The sequence below is a fragment of the Pongo pygmaeus genome, chromosome 1, assembly GCF_028885625.2.
Source record: "Pongo pygmaeus isolate AG05252 chromosome 1, NHGRI_mPonPyg2-v2.0_pri, whole genome shotgun sequence".
Classification (NCBI taxonomy): domain Eukaryota; kingdom Metazoa; phylum Chordata; class Mammalia; order Primates; family Hominidae; genus Pongo; species Pongo pygmaeus.
In genome coordinates this window covers 126,128,778-126,147,797 of record NC_072373.2, presented here as the reverse complement: position 1 = coordinate 126,147,797, position 19,020 = coordinate 126,128,778, and the positions used below count along the sequence as shown (strand labels likewise).

General features: G+C 35.8%; 1 pseudogene; it reads left to right on the top strand.

Moving 5' to 3' along the window:
* Nucleotides 1-1,635: 1,635 nt before the first annotated feature.
* Nucleotides 1,636-18,315, top strand: LOC129042637 (pancreatic alpha-amylase-like; annotated as a pseudogene).
* Nucleotides 18,316-19,020: the final 705 nt, after the last annotated feature.

Below are 19,020 nucleotides of genomic sequence, written 5' to 3'. Positions count from 1 at the left end.
GAGGATCTAAAACTTGTTGTAACTAGGAATCTCTGTATAGAAATTGATCTGGGTGCAGGCACACCATGGGTGATCAGGCCATGCTTCCAATCAGGTGGAATGGGGCAAGTTGAAAAGACTTGTCTTACTAAGTTTCAGATGTCCATACTCCAAGTGCCAGTTCCTTCCTGGTGTTCAGCCCCTGTGTTAATCCTCCACAGGGGACTGCTACACACTGCTCTGGTAAGGCATTCCACTGGGGCAATTTCTTACCCATGAGAGCTCTTTGGATCCCATCAATCACGCTGGCCAGAGTCCCCCGCAGTGATCCTCCACAGGGCAGGCCTAGACTGCCTAAGGAGCTGCCTCAGCCATCCATCTGTTATCTCGCTTCCTGGTCAGGGAACCAAGAAATGTAGCAGGAGGGGTGGCAGACAAAACCTCTCAGACACGTAGTTGTAGAAGGAAGTGTGTTATTCAGCTGGGTGCATCAGCCAGCTACTGTCCTAAAATCCAAACTCCCTGAGTGCACAATTCCTGTCCCTTTTAAGGGCTCACAACACTAAAGTTTTCACATGAAAGGGTCGTGATTCACTTGAGCAAGCAAGGGATAAAGTGACAAGGACTACATGCACCGGTGGTCAGGGAGAAACAGAACAGGGCAGGGAGTTTCACAATGTTCTTCTATACAATGTCTGCAATCTACGAATAACATCAGCTTCAAAATTATAAGTTGATTTGTATCTACTGGGTTTAGGCCAATCAGGCCCAGGCCTGGTTTCATGCCTTTGGTTTTACTTCCTTGTTATTTTTACTGAATAGAAAACAATATAAAAGAAGAGGAGAAGGTCTTTCTCTCCTCTCAATATCAGCACTGGCTTGTAGAACTTGTTGCTGATTTTGACCTTGGTATTCAAGTTAACTGTTCCCTTGGTATCTGTACATATCTTTGATGTCAGTGTTTAGTACATGTGGCTTGGTCACTTCATGGCTAAAATTGTGCTTGTGGAAGACAAGTCTGGCTTGGTGAGTCTGTGTGGCCGGCAGACTCTGATCTCTGCAGGGTATTAATGTGTCAGGGCTGAGTGTTCTGGGATTTCTGTAGAGGCTGGTAAGGGCTCCTGAACCAGTTGTTTCTGTCCCGTTGGTCTGTCAGGGTTGGAAAGTCAAAGCCATAGGACCCAGTTTCCTTTCTTAGCTTATGTTGTCTCCCAGGACACCGTGGGCTGTTACATGCCTTGAGTTGGAAGCAGTTCGCATTTATACATGTAAATGTACTCATCCTTTTAATTTATGGAAAGTTTTTTAGTATGCAGTTCTCGATCTTTAAAGAGATAGCAACAAATTTTGGTTTTCTACTGTTACGTGAGAACATTAGGCCCCAGCAACATGTCATATTGTAAGGAAAAATAAAACTGCTGCCATATGCAAAAAAAAAAGAGAAACATTAATGTCTAAGAGGTCATTTAGATGATTTCCATGAGAGACTTTTTGATGTTCTTCACCAGTTAGGGTTATTATTGATAATCCTTTTCAGATTATGGATAAACGGTTTGCCCTCAAGTATTCATTCATGCTAATATTTACATTGTAAAATGTGCTTCTTACAGGAATATAAATAGTTTCTGGAAAGGATACTGACAACTTCAAAGCAACATGTTCTTTCGGTTGCTTTTCACCATCGGGTTCTTCTGGGCTCAGTATTCCCCAAATACACAACAAGGATGAACATCTATTGTTCATCTGTTTGAATGGCGATGGGTTGATATTGCTCTTGAATGTGAGCCATATTTAGCTCCCAAGGGATTTAGAGGGGTTCAGGTGGGTATGATTCATAGCATCAATTGCAGAATTCATTGTGCTTGTAGTAAACAGTATTCGGATATTATCTCTGCAGCTTGGGCACCATTTTACTTCACAGGTAAGTATTCTAACTAAAAGAGATTTCTGAGGAAAAAAGAATGTAGTATTCTTGGTAACTTTATATTTTGTTTCTGGGATAATCTTTCTTCAACAAGAGCCCTCCTATGTGCTGGTAATATTTTCAAGAGATAGCTGCCTATACCAAGTTTCAATAATTTGTTATATTATTGATTAGTTTCTAGAACATTCAATGATACACAGTAAGAATTTGGTACTTATGAAGACTGTTTATATTTTATGTCTCTCCACCAAGTGAAAATGCTGCAATTCACAACCCTTTCAGACCTTGGTGGGAAAGATACCAACCAGTTAGCTAAACATTATACACAAGATCTGGAAATGAAGATGAATTTAGAAACATGGCGACTAGATGCAACAACGTTGGGGTAAGTGAATTCTAGTTTCCTTTAAAAATAACAGATAGGAAAAAGATTTCTCTCTCTTCTATCTTTCTCCTTTTGAGCAGAAAGTTTTCCATATTTTTTAAAAATTTACTTCATACTTTAAAACTTAAAAATTAACTATTGCTTTATGTTCAACTTTTGTAAATATTTGTGTATGTCCTCTCTATCTACTAAAGAGATAAGTTAAAGTTTATAGCAGAGTATACTTCTAAAGCAAAATATGGATTTTTAACCTTTATAACTATCCATATTTCCTGGAAAGAGTTTTCTGGTGAGGAATTTTAATACCAGTTACAATATTTGCTCACATTTTTAGGTGACTTTTGTCTCCATCACTAGTTCTTGGGTTTTTTGTGGTAAATAGCTTGCTTCTCAATTTAATGAGGAGCAGAATTTCAGATGAAAAGCTACTTTATTTGTCTTCAAAAGCTTAGTAGAGAGTACAGGCTTTCTCCTGGTGACCCACTGAAATTTCCAAAACATTAACCTTTCCAGTCTCATCTGAGTTTTGTCTCCCCAAAATGGGCTTTTTGCGTTTCCTCCTATTTATGGTAGTTTCTGGTTCTCTCAGTTTATCATTCCTATAGATATTTGACCAAGTGTCTAGACTGAATGTAGGTGTTTAGTTCACATTACTTTCCTTTCACAGTTGATTTTTGATCTTGTAGGAAAATAGTTATAAGATATCATGAAATATTTTGGAGTTGTATTAATACACTATATATTTAATCAATAATTCTTTAAATTTCTACCTCTCTGTAAGTCACCCTGAAGTAGAAACTTTGCTTTCTAGGTTGGTATTTATGTGGATGCTGTAATTAATCATAGGTGCGGTAATGCTGTGAGTGCAGGAACAAGCAGTACCTGTGGAAGTTACTTCAACACTGGAAGTAGGGACTTTCCAGCAGTCCTGTATTCTGGATGGGATTTTAATGATGGTAAACATAAAACTGGAAGTGGAGATATCAAGAAGTATAACGGTGATACTCAGGTAATTTTTTTGTGAGAGTGATCTGAATAAGGAGTGATACATGCCTTTTCTTGTAGACAGGTAGCCAATTGAACTTCAAACTTCATTTTAGATATGAATTTAGATCTCTTAGGGACACAGGTTAACAAGTTTGACTACTTTAAGAAAAACTAATCCATATTTTAAAACCTTTAAATATTGATTTAAGATTTTAATCAATACACATTTGCCCACTTTTAAAAAGCTCCTAACCTATTGAAACTCCCATTGACTTTATTTCCTAAGTTCCCTATTTCCTATTAGAGAATATTTCCAAGATACGTCTACAGTAGAAGGTGAGCATCCTCAGTGCCCAATGCAAGGAAGTCACTATAGAATATCTCTTTAGGAATCACGGAATAAATGAATAATCAATTGGATTCTCAGGTGAAAAATGACGTTTTATGAATCAATCATAACATTTTTACCTCAACAGGTCAGAGATTGTCGTCTGTCTGGTCTTCTTGATCTTGCACTGGAGAAAGATTATGTGCATTCCAAGATTGCCGAATATATGAACCATCTCATTGACATTGGTGTTGCAGGGTGCAGACTTGATGCTTCCAAGCATGTGTGGCCTGGAGACATAAAGGCAATTTTGGACAAACTGCATAATCTAAACAGTAGCTTATTCCCTGAAGGAAGTAAACCTTTCATTTACCAGGAGGTACATCAATACTTATATGCATATAAAATATCATCTTATTCATTATAAAATTTATGGAAGATTTAATTAAAAATGCAATTTATGTTGGATAAGGAATGAGACATTTACATAAAACAGTGTTCTTTAACCTCCTCTTCTTCACATACAGCATATCTAATTGTTTATCACAACATGTTTTATGGAGGTACACAGAATGTAGGATACTGATAATAGTTATGTCTTTACTTTCTTTGGAAAATGAAATGAGTTAATATTTATCAAGAAATGTCCCTCAGATAGTAAATGTTGTATTTATGTGAGCTGTTATTATTATCACTGATGTGCAAGACTAAAAATTAGGTATGTATTCTCACAGGACAACAGGTAACTTTGACATTATGTTTCTTTCAATATTGTAGTGTACACTTTATCAAAAAAAAGAACATAAGAATATTACCTGTTGAGATAATAAGAAAAAGAAAACCGTTTTGAGAATTTCATATAACAAATAGGACCAGGCGTGGTAGCTGTTGCATGTAATCTCAGCACTTTGGGAGGGTGAGGCAGGAGGATTGCTTGAGGCCTGGAGTTTGGGACAATCCTGGATGATATAGCAAGACCCTGTCTCTAAAGAAAAAAACACAACAAGACTAAAACAAATCAGAAATAGCTGAAAGCTATTTTTTATATAATATCAACTTATTGGTTAAAATGCTTTAAATTCCTTATGCGAAATATTATTTTTTCCTAAATTTTTGTTAGGTAATTTATCTGGGTGGTGAGCCAATTAAAAGCAGTGACTACTTTGGAAACGGCCGCGTGACAGAATTCAAGTATGTTGCAAAACTCGGCACAATTATTCGCAAGTGGAATGGAGAGAAGATGTCTTAAAGTAAATAAATACAATTTTTCTCCTGAATGATTTCATACATCTATTAGTCGTACTACCCCAGTGTGAGTTATCTTCTGGAACATTCTTATTCAGACAACTATCAAGGAGTCAGTTGTTAATCGTAAGTATTCTAGTGCCCTAAACTCTAATCAATCATCTTTGGTATTTAGAGTGTCTGTCACAAGACAGTATGCCTAGGAACGCTAAACATATCCTAGGAGTTTTCGTCTAAGTACAAGATGAATATACTGAATTTGACTGATGTTTGCATATAATCTTTTAAAGACAGGTTATTATTAAAATGATCCTATCATTTATAAAGTATGTACAAAATGTCCATACTATAGAATTTACATATATTATATGAATTGAAAATATTAAATTTTTTATAGTACAATAACAATACAGTATTGAAGCCTTATTTTAATCTAATTTGACATTCTGTATAATGTGATATGGATATTGATCCTTCTGGAGTGCCTCTAAATTATAATGTGCTGAAACCTTTGAAAGGAATTGTTTTAATAACAAAAATCTTAGATTTCTAATATGAATATAAGTATTCCATACATGTATAAACAAATGTGGACTATATATGTAGATTACACACGTGTGAGTGTATGTGGTGTGTGTGTATATATGTGAGTGTGTGTGTGTGTATATATGTATATATATCTTACAGAATAAACATCGAATTAGAGAAAGAATTTAATCTTCAGATGCCATGCCATACAGAAAGAGATGCACAGTTAAGTTGCTCTCAAACTATTGTGAAATGATACATCAACATATATCTTATTTTTCAAAAATAGGAACGGGGGAGAAGGTTAGGGTTTCATGCCTTCTGAGAGAGTGCTTGTCTTTGTGGATAACCCTGACAATCAACAAGGACATGGTGCTGGAGGAGCCTCTATTCTTACATTCTGGGATGCTAGGTAGAAAACCAAGTTCTCTATTTTTTAACACATCTTTTAATGATGGTAAGAATATTCTGATATTCTATGACAATATATTTATGAAACTTTCAGACTGTATAAAATGGCTGTTGGATTTATGCTTGCGCATCCTTATAGAATTACACGAGTAATGTCAAGCTACCATTGTCCAAGACATTTTGAAAATGGAAAAGTAAGTTTTAGAGTTGTTCAAAATATCCTTTTCTCAAGAAAAAGGAGGCAATCTTCTTCTAACTTAATATGACAACTATTAAGTATTTATTTATTCAACAAATATTTAATTAATTGTAAACCTGATACAGGGCTGTGGTTTTAGTAATGAAGGTTATATTAAAGGCATAAACTTTATATTCTCCATTGACAAAGAGTATGCAAGCTTTTTCAGAGATATGAGAAACATGCCCCTAGACCACAAGGAAAAAAAAAATCTTAAAAATAAGAGCTAGACACAGGGAGTAAAATATATACTTTGAATATGTACCTACCTTAGGGTTGATAGAAAGATCATGCATGTCAAAACTTGTAGAGAATTTAAAACATCATCTGCCCATAGTGAAAACAATATAAATGTTTGTTAAATAATTTTAAAAAGTTATATGGAATACCAATTAATGATTCAGTTGAGCTGAGTTAAATAGGGAAAGTAATTTATAAGAGGAAGGAAATGATATGTACTAAAGAATAGAAATTTAGAGAGTATTACAAGAAAGGTAAGAATGAGAATAATATTTGGGAGTATCGTAAAGACATCAATCTGATGAGTAGTTTCAAAAACGAACACAGAAATAACATTGTAAAGATATTTGGAAAGCTAGTAGAAGGTTTTCTTTTAAACTAAAGGGTTCAGAAACAGCATCATACAGAGACTTCACATCCAAAGCAGAAATTCCTCCTTCCTATGAGACACATGGATATCTAGCTAGCTTTTTTAAAATTCTTTCAGTTTGAGAAGTGTGGTGCTTTGTATAGCAACTGATTATATGGTTAAACAGCTTTAATATTTAGAAGGTGTACCTTTATATTCAGCCAACTTCTTATAATTTATACTAATTGGTCTTATTTCTGATGTTAGGGATCAGAGAGTATTTTTATTTTTTCTATTGCTATAACATTTCCACTTTGCCAGCACTGCTGCATGCTAAAAACTCTTAGTTTTGTTCACTTTTCACCATATGACATGATTCTAAGGTCAACACTAAAAAACTTAATAGGGTTACTCTGTTTTTTTTAATTAAGGTTTTTTAAAGTGACAGTAAGAAAAACATAATATGAAGAATGTGATCAATTTATAAAAAAGTTCAGATGTATTGTTTAGCACATTTATCTGAAAAGAAGCATGAGGGACTCTAATATTTATTTAGCACATGTCTTACTTAATCTTTATAGCAAAAAAACAATAATCCCATTTTACAGATGAGGAAACTGAGACACAGAGAAATTGTGCATATTGATTAAATTTTCTTAGCTGCTATTAATAGAGCCTATGTTTTAATTCTGGTGTTTCTGGTATTAATGCCCTTCCCATTTCAAAGACATTGCATGACTTACAGTGATGTTAAGAAGCCTTTTCAGGCCAGGTGCAGTGGCTCACACCTGTAGTACCACCACTTTGGGAGGCCAGGCAAGAAGATCAGCTGACCTGAGGAGTTCAACACATATGTGGGCAAGCTAGCAAGACTTCGTCTCTACTGACAATGTTAAAAAAATTAGCTGGGTGTGGTGGTGGGCACCAACAATCTTAGCTACTTGGGAGGCTGAGATGGGTGGATCGCTTGAGCCTGGGAGATCTAGCCTGCAGTGATCTATGATCATGCCACTGTACACCAGCCTGAGTGACAGAGCAAAGAAGCCTTTCAGTGCCTTGGAATGAAAAGGAGAGGATAAAAATTTGTTACCTTTGTTTGAAATGTGGCAAAAGAGAACCAGAGGATAGAGAGATGATGAAGACCCAGTAAAGGGCTGTAAACATTAATGAAGGCATTGGAGTCTAGATAAAATCACTGACTGCAGAGATACAAGTAACAGGATAGGTTGTGTTTGGTGTAAAGGAGAAGGAAGAGGTAAATATATGTATGTTAAAATTTGGCTTTTTCCCCTCTAATTAAGGATGTTAATGATTGGATTGGGACACCAAATGATAATGGAGTAATTAAAGAAGTTACTATTAATCCAGACACTACTTGTGGCAATGACTGGGTCTGTGAACATTGATGGCCCCAAACAAGGTGAGAATATGTATTTAGACATGTCCTCTAATAGTAAATTTTCCATAGCATTTTATTTCAAACAGTTGAAGCTTAAGAATGTCAACATTTTATATGGTATTGTGTTTTTAGGAACATGGTTATTTTCCGCAATGTAGTGGATGGGCAACCTTTTACACACTGGTATGATAATGGGAGCAACCAAGTGGCTTTTGGGAGAGGAAACAGAGGATTCATTGTTTTCAACAATGATGACTGGTAAGTAAATATCTATTAGAAATAATATTTTGTACCAGTATGTTCTTGGTTTATTCTTTTTCTTTTCTGTTCATTGACTTTTATCATATCTGAAAAATCATTTAGTCAGTGGAGCAAGAAGACAATAGAGATCAAAAACGGCAGAAGCAAAAGGATGATGGCTGTTACTCTCATTCTCCTGTTTTCATAAGGTCTTTCTGTTGTAAGTAGATTCCTTTCTGTGCACCTGCATATGTTCACCTACACAGGCCACAAAATACACAAAGTAATTAATAAAAGAATTGTGAAATCATTAGAAGAATGTGTCTTATAATCCTGCTTTCTTAATCATGGAAAAATGCTGGCTCAGTACTAAAATATCTTTATTTCTAACTCTTTTTCTCAATGACTGCTCTACCTAGTTTTTTGGTATAGTTTCTTCCCTTCTCTGTCTCCTTGTGATAAATAACATTTTTAAAGGATATGTATAAATAATATGGATCTTGTGGTTAGTGATTTGCTTCAGGAGATTTGAGTTTTAGTTCTGAATCTTCTCATTATTGGCCTTTCATCTGTGATTCTTATATTCTTTCATGTAGTATAAATGATTCCCTAACATATAGCTAAGAAGACCTCCTTGCAAACAGTTGAATTGTCTCTGTCCAAAGCCAACTGATACTCATACTGAGCTCATTCTAGTATAAATTATATTTCACTGATAAAAAATAAATAAACACATAGATATATAAGTCAAGTTAATCTCTTTCCTGACAAAGAAAGCCCATGTCTAGTTCTTTCATTTTTTTTTCTTTTCTGGTTTAATATAGCAAAGTAAATTTTTGTAAAAAAGCTTTATATTTCAAATTATCACTTCTTCACAGACATGCTAGATTGTTTCTATGTACATCCCAAATTCTTTTTGACCCCATGGGAAAAAAGGAGGCTAAGAAAAAACACTCTTTAAATTTTTCAAAGTAATTGATATTAAATTCAGCTGAGAACAAATTTGATTTTACCTGGTAGCACTTTTATCAATGTGTGACCGTTCCTGCCAATCTTCAGTGACATTCTTCAACTTTGATGTTTTGGTAATATTTTCATTACTGACCAAGGAATTGCTAGGTTTTCTGTAAGGTTACTTTTGGTCCTGAGAAAGCTATTTCCAGCTACTAGAGAGGCATATGGGTGTTCTTCTTAATGAGACTTCACTGCTTAGGGTTCTATAACATAAAGTGATGCTGCTTGTCTTACTCTATATTCTTTATTTTCATTGTATGGAAGTTAAATCTGAAGCTTTATTTTACAGGTCATTTTCTTTAACTTTGCAAGCTGGTCTTCCTGCTGGCACATACTGTGATGTCATTTCTGGAGGTAAAATTAATGGCAATTACACAGGTATTAAAATCTATGTTTCTGATGATGGCAAAGCTCGGTTTTCTATTAGCAAATCTTCTGAAGATCCATTTATTGCAATACATGCTGAATCTAAATTAGAAAATTTAAAATTAAATGCGTATACTCAAAACAATTGCCAAGTGTGTTTCTTTTCTTACATATACAGTAATACCTATATTTAATTAATTTTTAGTAAAAGCTCTAATTAGTAATCAACTTGAATAATTCAGAAAAAAATCAATAGTATTAAAATCCCACTTAAATATTGAATAATTATAAGATAATTGCAGTCAGCATGTTGTTATGCTTTAGAAGACTGACTTCAACCTATTTAACCTATGAACTCAGAAAAGCATCTTAACCAATATGTTTGTTGTCATTAGCATCATTTACCCAGCTGTGTACCTTTAATTTCTGTCATTCTATAATTCTTCCAATAAGTATTTTTATCAGATTGTTAGGGATAGCTGGTTTAATGTTGATTCCCATGCAAAATTATGCCTGTTGTATGGTTTTTATAATGTGCAAGTACTTTTGCTATTAATAAGGTTAAAAAATAGAAGAAACCTAAATTATACAATCTACGGTTCTCAATTCTATTGAGCTCACTGGAATCTTCTCCTACTTTATAGTCTTTCTTCTTTTTCACTTTTTTGCTAATTGCTTAGAATTAGTGTTTATGACTATTTGTCGCTTTTCTTATTCTACAATATGGATATTTATTTACAGCTTTCATGACACCTTGTATTCTGTATTTTCTTCCCAATTCTCTACCTATTCATTCTTCTTCATCTTGACTTTACATATGGAATTCATTAGGGCTCTCATCTAGGTTTCCTTATAACTCTCTGTTGTTTTATTTATGCTTAAATGAGAGCATAGAGGCCACAACTCAGAAATTGTCTATTCTTTTTACCTATAAATTGTCCTTGCCACAAAGCAGATTCTTTGTGCATTGGTACCACTTCGGCTCACTGCACCTTGGGCTGCAGTTTCTACTACTTGATTGAGTCCAGTGATTTAGAACATACACGCAAAAAGTTGCATGAAGCAGGTTTATTGCTTACAAATATGCATCAAGCGACACAGAAGCCTGGGGTTCATGAGCAGCCAGCTTCCCAAGATTCAGACCCTTTGCCAAGGGTGGTGGAGTCTCATTTGCACATGCCCTATTTGTACCACAGCTGAGGGACCCTTGAAAGAAGCCTGCCCCGTGTTTTATAACCCAGGCATCACATGATACACTGGGCTAAAGCACTTAAGGAAATGCTGTTCTAAGAGACACAGTAAGAGAGTCTGAGACTTATCTCAGGATGTTGCATTCCCAGCTTATTCTACAGCTATTCTTGAGAAGCACAAGTTAAAGAGGGGGAAAAACTGGGTTGCTCCAAGGCCACTTGGAAAGCTGTCCTGCATCTTCCCCTAGCATTTTCCTTTTTTTCTCCTATTATAATAAAGAAAGTAAACCTCATTCTAAGAAAGGCTATTTTCTCTGCTTATGGTAATGATACCATTCCATTTTTATCTTTTGGATGATTTTAGATTATCCTCCTTCTTTTGATTTAGCAGGCTTTCCCTTTCTTCTGCATTAGTCATCCTGGATTACATGTATTACAGTCTTGCAATTGAAAACATCAATGACCGCCCTCAGATATTCTTCTGGGTATGTTTCTTTGCTCATTTCCTTGCCCCCTCTCCTAATTAAACATCTCTTTTTATCACACTGTCTCCACATCCTCAGCCTAGGTCATTATTCATCTCTCTACTGTCCAGTTTTCACCATTATCACTTCATTCAATCTGCTCTTGTCAACATCATCAATGACATTTTTGTTACCTGTCCAATATGTTCCTCTATCCTCACCTTAAACCACTTCATAGCAGTATTTAAGATGGTGGGTCACTTTCTCTTTCTATCTTCCTTTTGTCGTGTTATTTTACTCTCCTGGATTCCTTCTGTCTCACTGATTGCAATTTTTCTGGTTTTTTTTTTTTTAAACTGGATCACCTGATTCTGTTCCACCTAAGTCCTAACTTTTATCTATTTCTCTTCTTTATCTTCTCTTCTCTTGGTGATTGGAATCATTTCCATGGATTTTAAACAAATATTTTCTCTGGACACCTAGGTATCTTCAGATCAGAACTTGGACTTCAGCCTCATATTTCCATCAGATGCTTGTTATCACCACTTCCATGTTCCACAGACATCTCATAATTAACATATACAAAGTGGAACCTTCATTTTTCTTTCCTTGCATAAACCTTTTACTATATTATTTTCTTACAGCTTAGAAACCCAGGATATTTTCTGATTTCTCTCTCTTAGCTCAACAACTTTATCTCTTCATACAATCTTAGCATGAACTATTAATTGTATCTTCAAAATATCTCTTCATTTATTGCACTTCTTTTGTGTCCTCTATCACCCCTATATCCAGGTCACAATTATCTCTTCTCTGCACTCCAAAACAACTCTGCAACTGGTCTCCTATTTCCATTATTTTGCTCTCTCCCAACATTTTACTAAAGACCAGAACATTATATTCATACAATTTAAATCCAATTAAAATGTTAATGCTTAAAACTCTTAAATTTTTATTGCGTTCAGAATAATTCTAACTACTCATGGTAGCCTACAAAATCACACCTTATCAGACATGAACCTCAGTTCTATTCTTTTCCCTTGACAATCCTATAGCCTTAGGTATTCTGGTCTTTCATCATTTTATTAAATATGCCATGTATTTTTATTCTATGTTGTGGAATTTTTGTATGTTTTTCTCCACTTTTTTGGAATCCTCTTAACTGAGTTATTAGCATGGTTGGCTCCTGTTTTTATAAGTGCTCCTGAACTCAGGAACTAGCATTACCATTTATTCAGTCCTGCAGTTCAGAAATCTGGGGCTTGCATTTGAAACCCTCTTCTCCTACATTTCCCAGAACAAATCAAGGACTGAATACTTTACAGGTTTGCCTTCTATTTCTTCACTATGTTCTTTTTTCTTTCTACTTCTACTGTCTACTAATCCTTTCTTCTATGACCAAAACCTATTTTACCTCCAGCGATAAGGTAAAAAGACTATCGAGCCTTCATTGAATACCAGACTTTATTGTTTATAATAAATGCATTGCCGAATGTAAGCAGAGAATGTAATCACAAGCCAGGGGCTGGGAGCACTTCATATTAGTTTCTTAACATGTCAGAACCTCATTCTTTCATTTTTATAAGAGAGTAACCAGAGAGCCACTTTAAGAATTTTTAGTGGTTAGCAGAGGAGTAGAGGAGAGTGCCCTTGATACACAGGTAGTGGTGAACATGTAGCTTTACCCCTAGCAGGAGAGAAAAGATAAATATTAGAGACATAAGCTAGCAAGCTTCCAAAAGGATATTTGAAAGGGGTTTTATAATGGGATATCAGTTTTTGTACAAGGGAATTCATTCAAGAGGTTATAGAGCTTTTCTTGGAAAATAAAACATCAAGCATGTCTATTAGTTGAAATTTTAACTTTTAGAATAGCTTAGGTGCACTTATGCTGATTATTGAGGGGTTCACTGCAGCATCAGCATCCACTTCAGTCCATTCTCCAACGATTCCATTATCTACCATGCAATCCGAATGATCTTTTCAAATCAGAAAACCACCACCACTTACCTTAGGATAAAAAGCCAAAATTCTTATCAGGACTTGTAACCCTGTACTTGAAGTCTTACCTCATTCAATTCTGCTCTTTGATTTCTGATCTCTAACCATGCTAATCTTTTAGTTACTGCAGCTCAACAAGATCTTTTTAGTTCTTTAATTTCCATTCAAGAGGCATTCTGCTCTTTCTACTTGGAATGTTCTTTTCTTACCTATTCTCCTAAATAACTCCTGTTCATCATTCAAATCTTTTTTGTTTTATTATTATACTTTAAGATTTGGGTACAAGTGCACAATGTACAGGTTAGTTACATATGTATACATGTGCCATGTTGGTGTGCTGCACCCATTAACTCATCATTTAACATTAGGTATATCTCCTAATGCTATCCCTCCCCTCTCCCGCCACCCCAAAACAGGCCCTGGTGTGTGATGTTCCTCTTCCTGTGTCCATGTGTTCTCATTGTTCAATTCCCACTTATGAGTGAGAACATGCGGTGTTTGGTTCTTTGTCCTTGTGTTAGTTTGCTGAGAAGGATGGTTTCCACCTTCATCCATGTCCCCACAAAGACATGAACTCATCATTTTTTATGGCTGCATAATATTCCATGGTATATATGTGCCACATTTTCTTAATCCAGTCTATCATTGATGGACATTTGGGTTGGTTTCAAGTCTTTGCTATTGTGAATAGTGCCACAATAAACATCCATGAGCATGCGTCTTTATAGCAGCATGATTTATAATCCTTTAGGTATATACCCAGAAATGGGATGGCTGGGTCAAATTGTATTTCTAGTTCTAGACCCCTGTGGAATCACCACACTGACTTCCACAATGGATGAACTCATCTACAGTCCCACCAACAGTGTAAAAGTGTTCCTATTTCTCCACATCCTCTCCAGCACCTGTTGTTTCCTGACTTTTTAATGATTGTCATTCTAACTAGTGTAAGATGGTATCTCATTGTGGTTTCGATGGCCAGTGATGATGAGCATTTTTTCATGTGTCTTTTGGATGCATAAATGTCTTCTTTTAAGAAGTGTCTGTTCATATGCTTTGCCCAAGCATATGGGTTTGTTTTTTTTTTTTTTTTTTTTTTTGTAAATTTGTTTGAGTTCATTGTAGATTCTGGATATTAGCCCTTTTTCAGATGAATTGATTTCAAAAATTTTCTCCCATTCTGTAGGTTGCCTATTCACTCTGATGGTAGTTTCTTTTGCCATGCAGAAGCTCTTTAGTTTAATTAGATCTCATTTGTCAATTTTGGCTTTTGCTTCCATTGCTTTTGGTGGCTTAGACATGAAGTTCCTTGCCAATGCCTATGTCCTGAATGGTATTGCCTAAGTTTTATTCTAGGGTTTTTATGGTTTTAGGTCTAACATTGAAGTCTTTAATTCATCTTCAATTAATTTTTGTATAAGGCGAGAGGAAGGGATCCAGTTTCACCTTTCTACATATGACTAGCCAGTTTTCCCAGCATCATTTATTAAATATGGAATTGTTTCCCACTTTCTTGTTTTTGTCAGGTTTGTCAAAGATCAGATGGTTGTAGATATGTGGCATTATTTCTGAGGGCTCTGATCTGTTCCATTGGTCTATATCTCTGTTTTGGTACCAGCACCATGCTGTTTTGGTTACTGTAGCCTTGTAGTATAATTTGAAGTCAGGTAGCGTGATGCCTCCAGCTTTGTTCCTTTGGCTTAGGATTGACTTGGCAATGTGGGCTCTTTTTTGGTTCCATATGAACTTTAAAGTAGTTTTTTTAGAATTCTGTGAAGAAAGTCATTGCTAGATTGATGGGGATGGCATTCAATTTATTAATTACCTTGGGCATTGTGGCCATTTTCATGATATTGATTCTTCCTACCCATGAGTATGAAATATTCTTCCGTTTGTTTGTATCCTCTTTTATTTCATTGAGCAGTGGTTTGTATTTCTTCACATCCCTTGTAAATTGGATTCCTAGTTATTTTTTTCTCTTTGAAGCAATTGTGAATGGGAGTTCACTCATGATTTGGCTCTCTGTTTGTCTGTTTTTAGTGTATAAGAATTCTTGTGATTTTTGCATATTGATTTTGTATCCTGAGACTTTGTTGAAGGTGCCTGTCAGCTTAAGGACATTTTGGTCTGAGACGATGGGGTTTTCTTGTTATACAACCATGTCATCTGCAAACAGGGACAATTTGACTTCCTCTTTTCCTAATTGAATACCCCTTATTTCCTTCCCCTGCCTGACTGCCCTGGTCAGAACTTCCAACACTATGTTGAATAGGAGTGGTGAGAGAGGGCATCCCTGTCTTGTGCCAGTTTTCAAAGGGAATGCTTCCAGTTTTTGCCTATTCTGTATGATATTGGCTGTGGTTTGTCATACACAGCTCTTAGTATTTTGAGATGCATCCCATCAATATCTAATTTATTGAGAGGTTTTAGCATGAAGGGCTGTTGAATTTTGTCAAAGGCCTTTTCTGCATCTATTGAGATAATCATATGGTTTTTGTCGTTGGTTCTGTTTCTTAATTCAAATGCTGATCATGCATGAATTATTATTTAGTATTAGGTCAAGTCCCCTGATTACTGTTAGCAATCTCTGTACTTCTTTTCACTCAGCATAGTACTGTGGGAAATATTTGCATTGTTCTTTATTGAATCCTTAGTATCAGGACATTATCCAGAATGTCTTATGAAGAGATCAATAATTATTTGTAAAATGAATTGAGATAATAATAAAAGAGAAAAATAAGAGAAAAAATGTATCTATTTTTGAGAAAGAGAACATTTTTAATGTAGATGTGGCCCTAGAACACAGACATTTCTCTTATTTTTTTTCCTATTTCTTCCAAATTTAATTGATTTATGGTTAACTCTGATCTCTCAGGTCATAAAATCATGGAGAAATCAAATACTTTGGCAATAACCCATCATGTTTTCAGGATTTGTAAGCCATAACAGCAGTAAATTCTTTGGTGAGCTACACTCCTAATAAGTCAATGAGGAATTCTTAAAATATTATTGGGAAAATGATGCCACATTCATCTGAATATAGTAAATTTGAAACTCATTTTTACTATGTTCTTTACTTTGTAATACTAATTTGTAATAGCTGTTTCATCCTTTAGATATTTCATTTTATCGAGAGATCTAATTCTGCCTGTGAAATTACTGAGTTATTTAAATTACTGAGTTATTTCCCTATAAATATTAATAAAGGGACTATTAATGAGTCCCTTTATTAATATTACTACAGAATTAATTTATTCAGTTATAGGGTACACTACATTTATAATTTACTTCCCTCTTCCCCCAGCCTCCAGCTTTGTAATTTAAATGAAACTAAATTCCATCATAGCTCACTCACTTAGCACATAGGACTGCCAAACTCTGAATGGATTTAGATTTGCATGAATCTGTATTTGTCAATGCTTACTCCAGGCTTCTATTGGCATATGTCAAAATAATTGATTGTTATGACAACCTGCTCCCTGCTTACTATTTTTATACCATGGGGAGGGAAAAAATAGAATTATCCCTTGATTTAGCTGTCAGTCGAATGACAACTCAAGCATGCTATAAAATTAAAGAAAGCCCCACAATCTAACAGGAACTGATGATTTTAGTGATACTGCTCTCTTTGTAGAAGAAATGAAGTGTTTTCCTATCTTATGATGAATATGACTATACTACATTAAAATATAGATTTGCATACAGCAAAATATCCTGAAGGGGGCCAAAATATGCCCCTCCACAGTATGCCACTTTGGCATAATTATTTTTTTGAGCAGAAAGCAATTAGCTCTCTGACTTTCACCTTTCTAAAAGCAAGACATAAATTTCAATTTGTAATGACATCTCCCTCTAGTGTACTTGGAAGAAAACTACACCATAGACAATTCTTAATAGCTGATGAGTTATCTGCATAAGAAAACTTATTAAACAATCCTTATTTAGAATACATTTCTTCCCCCACTTTCCCATAACTTACTACCTCCACCAAGCAGCCATAAACTTCTCTTCTTTGACTAATCTAAGATATAAACCCTAAATCCTAATTGCCTCTTTGCATCACATTTCTTGGTGAATTTCTATGTGTATGTACATAATTAATTGTTTTTTTTTTTTCTTGTTAACCTGTCTGTGACCAGTTTAGTTTTTAGAGTCCCAGACACTGAACCTAGGAGGGAAGAGAAAAAGTGTTTCTGCTTTCCTATGGCTTAGGCAACCATGAATGGACAAGCAGGGCATCCCACTTGCTCCAGAGGCTGCAGCTGAATTGAGATCCGACAAAACAGATGTAAAAATTTTATTGAACCAGATCCTGGGATTTTGCTTACAAAAATATGGATACAGGACTCTGTTTTTTCTTCTCCAAATTCAGATATGCTGCAGAAAATAATTATAAGAATTAGTTCTTTGGAATATGATACTGGTGAATTTTCTCCTGAGTATCATTGGTTATTGACCCTTTCACTCCCAGGGAGAGCTATTTGTTTCCTGTGTGTCTCATTTGGTGTCTTGAGTGCTTGGCTTGGCTTTCTTCTTGGTGGTAGGGTACACATAGTTGGGCTTGCTGTACAGACAGTCAATCATCAGATGGGATGCCCTGAGAATTTGTAGATGGTCAGATATAGATGCAGGTTGCACTGTCTTGCTACTGATGTTCTACCAACCCTCTCAGAGGGTTTGTCTAAATTTGTATTTCTTTTGGCTATTACTGGGAGGAACTCCATATCATAAAGACTTCATTTTTGCACTCTCTTTGTGGATACCTCTTATTTTCTTGGCTATCTACATAATTAAATATGTTTTTTCCCTCTCTTCATAAGCTTTTATTTATTTAAAAGTGGTGGGTTCCCATGGCCTTGGGCATCTCTGCCTCTGTGGCTTTACAGGGTATAGCCCCATCCTGGCTGCTTTTCCTGGCTGTTGTTGAGTGTCTGCAGTTTTTCCCGGTGCACAGACAAGCTGTTGGGGAATCTACCATTCCGGGATCTGGAGGAAGGTGTCCCTCTTCTCACAGCTCCACTAGGTGATGCCCCAGTAGGGATCCTGTGTGGGTGCTCTGACCCCATATTTCCCTTCTGCACTGACCTAGCAGAGTTTCCCCATTAAGGCCCCCCCACGGCTGCAAACTTCTGCCTGGACCTCTGGGTGTTTCCATATATCCTGTGAAATCTAGGGGGAGGTTCCCAAACCTCAATTCTTGACTTTTGTGCACCTCCATCTCAATATTACATGGAAAATGCCAAGGATTGGGGCTACCACCCTCTGAAGCAACAGCCTGAGCTGTTCTTTGGCCCCTTTTAGCCATGGCTGAAGTGGCTGGGATGCAGAGCACCATGTTATTAAATGGCACACAGCTCAGGGGTCCTATGCCCAGCCCAAGAAATCCCTTTTCCTCCTAGGCCTCTGGGTCTGTGATAGAAGAGTCTGCTTTGAAGACCCCTGACATGCCTGGGAGACATTTTCCCCAATGTCTTTGAGAATAATATTTGTCTCCTCGTTATTTATGCAAATTTCTGCAGCTGGCTTGAATTTCTTCTCAGAAAAAGAGATTTGATTTTTCATTCATATCAGGCTGCAAATTTTCCAAACTGTTATGCTCTGTTTCCCATTTTAAAGCTGAATGCCTTTAACGGCACCCAAGTTACCTCTTGAATGCTTTGATGCTTAGAAACTTCTTCTTCCAGATACACTAAATCATCTCTCTCAATTTCAAAGATTCATAAATCTCTAGG